At 37.2% G+C, this 8,473-nt stretch overlaps 1 pseudogene; it reads right to left on the bottom strand.

The window, feature by feature from the left end:
• Positions 1-8,473, bottom strand: part of LOC128644882 (serine protease inhibitor A6-like) — a 43,118-nt pseudogene that overhangs the window by 14,768 nt on the left and 19,877 nt on the right.

The raw sequence follows: 8,473 nt of genomic DNA, 5'->3' as shown, positions 1-8,473 counted from the left end.
TATAGACTTATGAAACAGCCTTAGGGCTGAGAAATGCATTGCTTGTTTTAAGATGTTTTTAAATAACCCACTTTTATATTGATATCTACACTCTTGTCACTGTTTGTTACACCTGTCTCTGCATATGAATTGAGCATTGAACAACCAGTCACTGCTGGTGAAGTTTTGAGATCCTGGACTCCTGCTGCCTCGGAGATAACAGTCAGCTGGGTGGTTGAGATGTCCCAGATTGTGCTTTCAGCACCTGTGTGTGCTCAACCACATGTAAATGTGTGTTACTTTACTACGTTTTACTAAGTGAATGCACAAAGATACTTGTCCCCTGTTGTCGTTTTTTTTTAGTGTGGAATTTGAGATGAGGAACCATCTCTTATAACAGCATGGGTGAATTCTAATCAGAACACCAAGATCACTCCATCTTTCTTATTTGGATGAATGCATGATAATTGACTTCCACTTTTATAAGTTTACTTAGATTTTAGGACTTTTGATCATTTGATGGAGGAGGGCGTCCCCTTTTACTAGTTTGTATAGCTTGTGTATTTTGTTGCATTTCTTTTTCAATATGCATAACACCTTGATGGCTTGACGCATATTTAAAGGGACAGTCTAGTCCAAAATAAACTTTCATGATTAAGATAGAGAATGTAATTTTAAACAATTTTCCAATTTACTTTTATCACCAATTTTGCTTTGTTCTCTTGGTATTCTTAGTTGACAGCTAAACCTAAGAGGTTCATATGCTAATTTCTAAGCCCTTGAAGGCCGCCTCTTCTCTCAGGGCATTTTGACAGTTTTTCACCACTAGAGGGTGTTAGTTCATGTGTGTCATATAGATAACACTGTGCTCATGCACGTGGAGTTCAGGTGAACCAGCTCTGATTGGCTAAAAAGGATGTCTGTCAAAAGAACTGTAATAAGAAGGCAGTTTGCAGAGGCTTAGATACAGGGTAATCACAGAGATAAAAAAGTGTATTTATATAACTGTGTTGGTTGTGAAAAACTAGGGAATGGGTAATAAAGGGATTATCTATCTTTTTGAACAATAAAAATTCTGGTGTAGACTGTCCCTTTAATTATCACCAGCTTTGTCTGCTTAGGACTAGCAGTTCTCTACTTTAAGTATGTGTTTAACCCTATAATGAAGGTTAAACACATAGGACAAGATGATCTATAATTTGTTAGCATGACGAGAAATATCTCGCTATCACTCACATGGGCAGACCTTACTTAATGATGTAAGAAAAGGGGCTGAACCAGGAATTCCCTGTGAGTTGCGAGCTTACCTACACAGAAAGAAATGAAGCTCACTAGAATGCAGAGTCTCGCAAGAGATGACAATTGTAACAGATGGCAACATTTTTTTTAAAAGCACATACAAATCACTAATTACACTGTTCTGAGAATAATTTACCCAGCATTTGCTTCTAGTTTTTGCAAATGTTGCATATTTTGAATCACTTGCAAGCAAATATTTCGGCAAGATAAAACCTCAGGACTTACAGGAGAAGATTACACCAATACAATTTGTGAAGGAACTTTACCCATGCCTTGCACCAACGGATCATTTTAGATCATCTCGCCTGAGCTTATAGCTTTGGATCATCAGGCCAATAGACTTGCAGAGTTGGTGGTGATAAAGTGCTGTACTCAAAAATTCGCATTGGACATGTTTGAATCAAACAGTTAGTATCCATATTTTGATGCTTGTCAAATGTTTGAATCAAACAGTTAGTATCCATATTTTGATACTTGTCAAAGAAGTCCAATAAACATTGTTTTGATTTTTAAGGATTTTTGAGGATTAGAGCTACCTCTTTATTGACAATTCTATTTATTTAACCATTTAAATTGTGAACACTCAGCTCCCCCAGAGGAGCTAGCATTGAGTCCTAGACAGCTGCCCATAAAGTAAGCATGAGGCATTGTGGGTATTCTCATGGTTGGTCGGGGAACTAACACTCAAACAGCAGCCTATAAAGAAAATGCTGCAGGAAAAGGATGTAAATAATAGTATGAAAAAGGAGGAAAAGGGACTCAGCTATTTCAGCATTTAAATTAATATATTTTAATGTAATTTTGCATGAACTACTTTAGTTAGCATATGAGCTGGAGTTAGAAAAATTGTTTCCTTGAGTTATTTGCTTTTGCATTTTATTGTTTTCTAACAGCACCTGCCTCTAAATGCAATAAATATTAAACACACTACTACACCTGACCTTACCCAACCTCATCTCTATTATTCTCCTTTGGCCCACTTGCCTACATTGGTACCCCCCATAACCCTAAACTAGAAAAGTGTTGATGGCACTACATATATAATAGGGGATGAATAACCATTAGGTATATCAATTTGCCTTGAGAAAGCTAATATTGTGGTTAGAGGTGCTATGTATTAGTGGAATTTGTTACAAAAATTCAGTTAGTTATAGGACTGAACAGAAAAAGTGATACTATATAAGCACTCAAGGTCACCCCTTGTATAAATTGTGTAGAGGTGTGTATGCCAAAAGTACAGAGCCCAAGAGGTGTAACACAAGATTATTTTTAGCTAAATCGTGTGCACGATTTATAATTAATTATAATCATGCTATTCCACCTTAAATGGACAGTCAAGTAAAAAAAAACGTTCATGATTTAAATAGGGCATGTAATTTTAAACAACTTTCCAATTTACTTTTATTACCAATTTTGCGTTGTTCTCTTGGTATTCTTAGTTGAAAGCTAAATCTAGGAGGTATATATGCTAATTTATTAGACCTTGAAGACCACCTCTAATCTGAATGCATTTTGACAGTTTTTCAACACTAGAGGGCGTTAGTTCATGTGTTTCACATGGTCAGGCACGTGAAGCTCCTAAGAGCAAGCACTGATTGGCTAAAAGTGCAAGTCTGTCAAAAGAACGGAAATAAGGGGGCAGTTTGCAGAGCCATAGATACAAGGTAATCACAGAGGTAAAAAGTATATTATTATAAATGTGTTGGTTATGCAAAATTGGAGAATGGTAATAAAGGGATTATCTACCTTTTTAAACAACAAAAATTCTGGTGTTTACTGTCCCTTTAAGCATGAATCCTCCCACTTACAGATCAGGCTCATCAGCTAATATTACTTTCAGATCAGTCAGTGTATCCGTGAAGATCAATACAGACAGACTGGTAAGTGTGCACCTCAGCTTCAGTCACATGGATTTCTAAAAGCCCAATGTTAGCATTATGTTATGTGACAAACATTTAGCATTGCACTGGTCACAAAACATATTTATCCTTTCACAATACAATTATATTCAAATTATTGGAGGTGAAATCGGTGTACATAAATTATATTTAAAGTATATATTGAAAATAAAGTGGTTAATTATTCAGGTTAAAAACTGGTTTCTCAGAACAAAATAGTTGTGCTCCCTGTAAAAAATGATGTATTGTATAATTTCAAATACATATTTTTCTGTAATTTCTTTATAAAATATTGTCACATCTTCTGTCTTTTTTTTAAGCAGGGTAATGTTGGCAATTATTTTTTTTATTAATACTATGGAAACATCCAATTTGATTCCACTACCTAAAGAAAAAAATGGCAGTGAGAACTGTACACATTTTCATAATACTCTGTGCACAATAGAATCATGGAAGCCTGTGTTATTGTACACACAATGTTGTACATTGCAAAGCTTATACAAAATATAGGGATTAGATCCCAAAGCAGTATAGCTGCAAAATGTGTTGTTTACATTGAGATAGTTGTCTGAGTACAGTGTAAAGTTTAAAGGGACAGTCTACTTCAAATGTTTTATTGTGTAAAAAGAAAGATAGCGCCTATACTACCCATTCTCAAGCTTTGCACAACCAACATTGTTATATTAATATCATTTATAAGAACTTAAATCCATATTATTTTATCAGTTTTTCACAGCAAGAAAAAAGCTAGTTAATGTGTACCATGTAGATAACACTGAGCTGACTCTCGTTGAATCGTGAGTGATCACTGATTGAATAAATTCAAATATGGGGATTGACGCAAAGCCTTAGATACAAGGTAATTATAGATTATTTAGCATTGTATTGTGAAAGGATAAATATGCTTTGTGAGCATTGCAATGCTAAATGTACTGTTTGTAACATAACATAATGCTAACATTGGGTTTTTAGAAATCCATGTGACTGAAGCTAAGGTGCACAGTTACTTACCAGTTTATGCTGATCCTTACTGACACATAGGGTTCGATTTATCAATCAAGGGGTGAATTGGGGTGTACATATTCACCCCTGTCCGCTCCAGCTCTCCTCTGGTGGACAGCAATCTACTGCCGGAATTTAACATTGCACACAAGCGCTATTTTGCGCTCGCCTGCGATGCCGCTACCTATCCACACACAGCCAATCACGCACAGGCAGGAGTTGTTAATATCCCTGGTCGGACGAGGAGAAGAGGGTAGGGAAGCAGCGTTCTCATGGCCGCTGCTCGATAAATCATGAAGGTAGGTTCTCTTGTGAGAACCTGCAGTCAAAGGGAGGAGAAGAGCTTCATAAACCAAGCCCATAGTGATGTCCAGTTCATGAACGATGCAGTAGAATTACATAATTAACAAGTGCATAATAAAAAGACAATGCAAAAACACCTACTCTGAATTTCAAATAAGCAGTAGATTTTATCTGACAAATTATTTTTCCCCCCTCATATTCCGGCTCCTGTATCATGTGACAAACATCCACCAATCACAGACAATATTATATGTATACCATGTAAGCTTGTGCACATTCTTAGTAGGATTTTGTTCCCCAGAAAGTGTGAATATAAAAAGACTGTGCACAATTTGATAATGAAAGTAACTTGGAAAGTGTCTTAAAACTTCATGCTCTGTCTGAATCATAAAAGGATATTTTGACTTGAGTGTCCCATTACCCTAACTCCTTTGCAATGAAACACTCAGCTAACAGTACTCTGATTCAACTATCAGGTTACAGCAGTTCTCAATAGGCCTCTACCTAACTGCACTTTAAATTAACCCTTACTGTCTCGTACTATTATTATTATACTTTATTTATGAAGCGCCAACATATTCTGCAGCGCTGTCCATGGATACAGTTCATTTAAATAAAACTTGTAATAGACAGGAAAAAATTTACAAACACATACAGGAGGAATTGAGGGCCCTATTCCCGGGGGAACTTACAATCTAGAAGGGTAGAAGGTTGAGAAACAGGAGATGAGGACTGCAAGATTGAGACAGATGTTAATGCAGAGTTAGATGAGGGAAATATTAGGTAAGTGAAATTAATTTATTATTGAGTTGGGTGGTAGGTTTCCCTGAACAGAAAAGTCTTCAGGGAGCATTTAAAGGAAGAACGATTAGGGCAAAGCCTGACAGCACGAGGGAGAGTGTTCCAGAGGGTAGGTGCTGCACGACAGAAGTCCTGCAGTCTAGCATGAGAGGAGGTGATAGTCGCAGATGCAAGAAGCAGGTCATTGTTGGATCTTAGTGGACGGGCTGGAGTATACTTGTTTATTAGAGAGGATAGGTAGAGGGGAGCGGCATTGGTGAGAGCTTTGTATGTAAGGGTGAGAATTTTGAATTTAATTCTGCTGTGAATGGGGAGCCAATGAGGGGACGCGCAGAGAGATGCAGCAGATACAGAGCGACGGGAAAGGGGGATCAGCCATAACTTAACCATAAAAACCCTATCAACCCTAACTGCCCCTAAATGAACTCCAAATATTGCTGTGAAGCTCTGGGATAATAGTTATTGTGTTAATGTACATTTATTATAATACCTATTAGGTAAATAAAGCGGGTATCACTTCCCTGTGTATGATCAATGATAACCAGTCTTTTGTCAGATATGCAACTATTAGGCAAATACAACAGTACAAAATGCAGCATACTCTGTTCTATGCACCATGTTGTATGTATTTGCCTTGGTTTTTCATATACAACAAAAGACTGGTTATCCATATGATATGGGTAAGAAATAGATGTAACGCTGCATTGTGTGTCAGGACGAGTCGGACAGTGACTCAGCAGTCAGGGATCGGATCGGTGGAGCATTGGTAATAGGAAAATCTGTGGCTCCTCCCTCTTGCATCACGTGCTCCACAAGTGAACTGATGAATTCATGAACTGGTTCAGTTAAACGAACCATCTGAAATTAAACAATTCCTCAAGATGAATCAGACTTCCCATCTCTACTGACACACTGAACTAAACTGAAAGTACTAGTAAGCTGGTTGGCGGGAGCTCCTCCTCCTGTGGATAGGTCATCAAATCATGACTAGCTAGGGGAGGAGCAGGATGATCTGTAAGTGGGAGAATTCATTTTTATAGTGTCCAGGGAAGGATAGAATTCGAGGTGTGAGAGGTGAGAGAGGGGGGTTGCGTAATGGGACAGGTTAATTTAAGTAATTGGCCAGTAATGTTGAGTTTAATTTAGATGAGGTTGCAGAAAGGTTTTATTGTGGTATTGGGGTCAGTAGTTATATTTACTGGACAGTAGCATTGGTACCATAGGTTTCAGTGCTTACTGTGTCAGAGGTCCCTTACTAGGATGATAATTGTGACCATCCATAAGATGTGTTATTATTTAGTGACACAAAAACTCGCCGGAAACAGAAGTTTTCAAGAAGTTATGAAGCAGCGGTCTAAAGATCAGGTTGATTGACACCCCCTGATTGGCCGCGAATCTGTGGGGGGCGGCATTGCACCAGCAGTTCACAAGAACTGCTGGTGCAATGATAATTGCTGACAGCGATGTGCAGCGGACATTATACGTTACTTCGTATCATGTCCGCACGGACATTGTTAAATATGCCCCACTGTCACAAAAATAAATGGAGCCAAAGAAATTGAGCCAGTTAGAAACAATTCATATTGACCTTGCAAATATATTCCTCACAACGGAGTCAGTTAGCTATAAACTCCTTTCTGCTACCTACACAGAGAACACTTATTATCCCCTTCTGAATATCACATGTATAGTAGTGATTAGCTGACCCCCTTCTGCCAGCTCTTTTGTAAAAGTAAGTGACTTCCTACAAAAATACATTTACTGACTATAAGGGTCTCACTAACAATCCTGGGCATCTAGTAAAGGGGGATCTCCGTCCACTCAATCATTTTCCATGGTTGCCAGTAGAGAGCAAGCATTGTCCCTGAACATGCCTCCTGCCTTCAAATAATTGTATGCACTATTCCTCTGCCCAGAAAATACCTCTCTGGATCATGCATTGGAAAACAAGTTCACCTCAGACATTGGATTTATTGATAACATTGCCAGTCACATAAAGAAGTTAAAGGTATACTGAACCCAAATGATTTCTTTCATGATTCAGATAGAGCATACAATTTTAAGCAACTTTATAATTTACTCCTATTATGATTTTTTCTTTGTTCTCTTGCTATCTTTATTTTAAAAGCAGGAATGTAAATCTTAGCAGCCCGCCCATTTTAGGTTCAGCACCATGGATAGCGCTTGCTTATTGGAGGCTTACATTTACCCACCAATAAGCAAGCATAACCCAGGTTTTCAACCAAAAATTTGCTGGCTCCTATGCATCACATTCCTGATTTTTAAATAAAGATATCAAGAGAACAAAGAAAAATTGATAATAGGAGTAAATTAGAAAGTTGCTTAAAATTGCATGCTCTATCTGAATCATGAAAGAAAAAAAAAAAATGTGTTTAGTGTCCCTTTAAGTATAAGGTAAAGACGGATAACATGACGGTCTAGCTCCAACCCACATAAATAATACACTTTTTATCATTACTGGTTTCTATAAATTGCTAGTTTTAAGAATATCCTTATCATATAGTGCCTCCAAGAAATTTAAATGCATCATAATTTGATATAAATACGAAACACTTACTTTGGACACTTTCAGTCCTATATCTTCAGTTATACCAGAGAAGTCAGCTTTATCAACAAAAGGTATTTTCATTCCCATATCGCTCAGCACCTTATTCAGGTTAATGGAAGAGCTGACTGAAAATTTGGGCATAAAAAGATGCATAAACCTGAGGAAAGATTAAACTTTTATTGATTTGTGTTTGCCGAAGGTCACTTGCATGAAAAATGTAAACTGACATTGCTTTGTCACAATGGTAAATATTTACTAATGCTAAATAATAAAGACCTAACACATTACATTCTGAAAACTATGATTTGATAAATGGCAATTAATATGTAACATTATACTGAAGCTAAATGAAATTAGAATTTCTGTTTATCAAATTTTCTTCTTTCTCTTGGTATCTGTATTTGAAAAAGCAGGATTGTAAGCTTAAGAGCTGGCCCATTTTTGGTTCAGCACCCTAGGTAGTGCTTGCTGATTGGTGGCTACATTTAGCCACCAATTAGCAAGCGCTACACAGTTGCTGAACCAAAAATGGGCTGGCTCTTAAGCTTGCAATCCTGCTTTTTCAAATAAAGATACGAAGAGAAAGAAAAAAAAATTGATAATAGGAGTAAATTAGAAAGTT

The sequence above is a fragment of the Bombina bombina genome, chromosome 1 (genome assembly GCF_027579735.1).
Source record: "Bombina bombina isolate aBomBom1 chromosome 1, aBomBom1.pri, whole genome shotgun sequence".
Lineage (NCBI taxonomy): Eukaryota > Metazoa > Chordata > Amphibia > Anura > Bombinatoridae > Bombina > Bombina bombina.
This window is presented reverse-complemented; position numbering and strand designations above follow the sequence as displayed.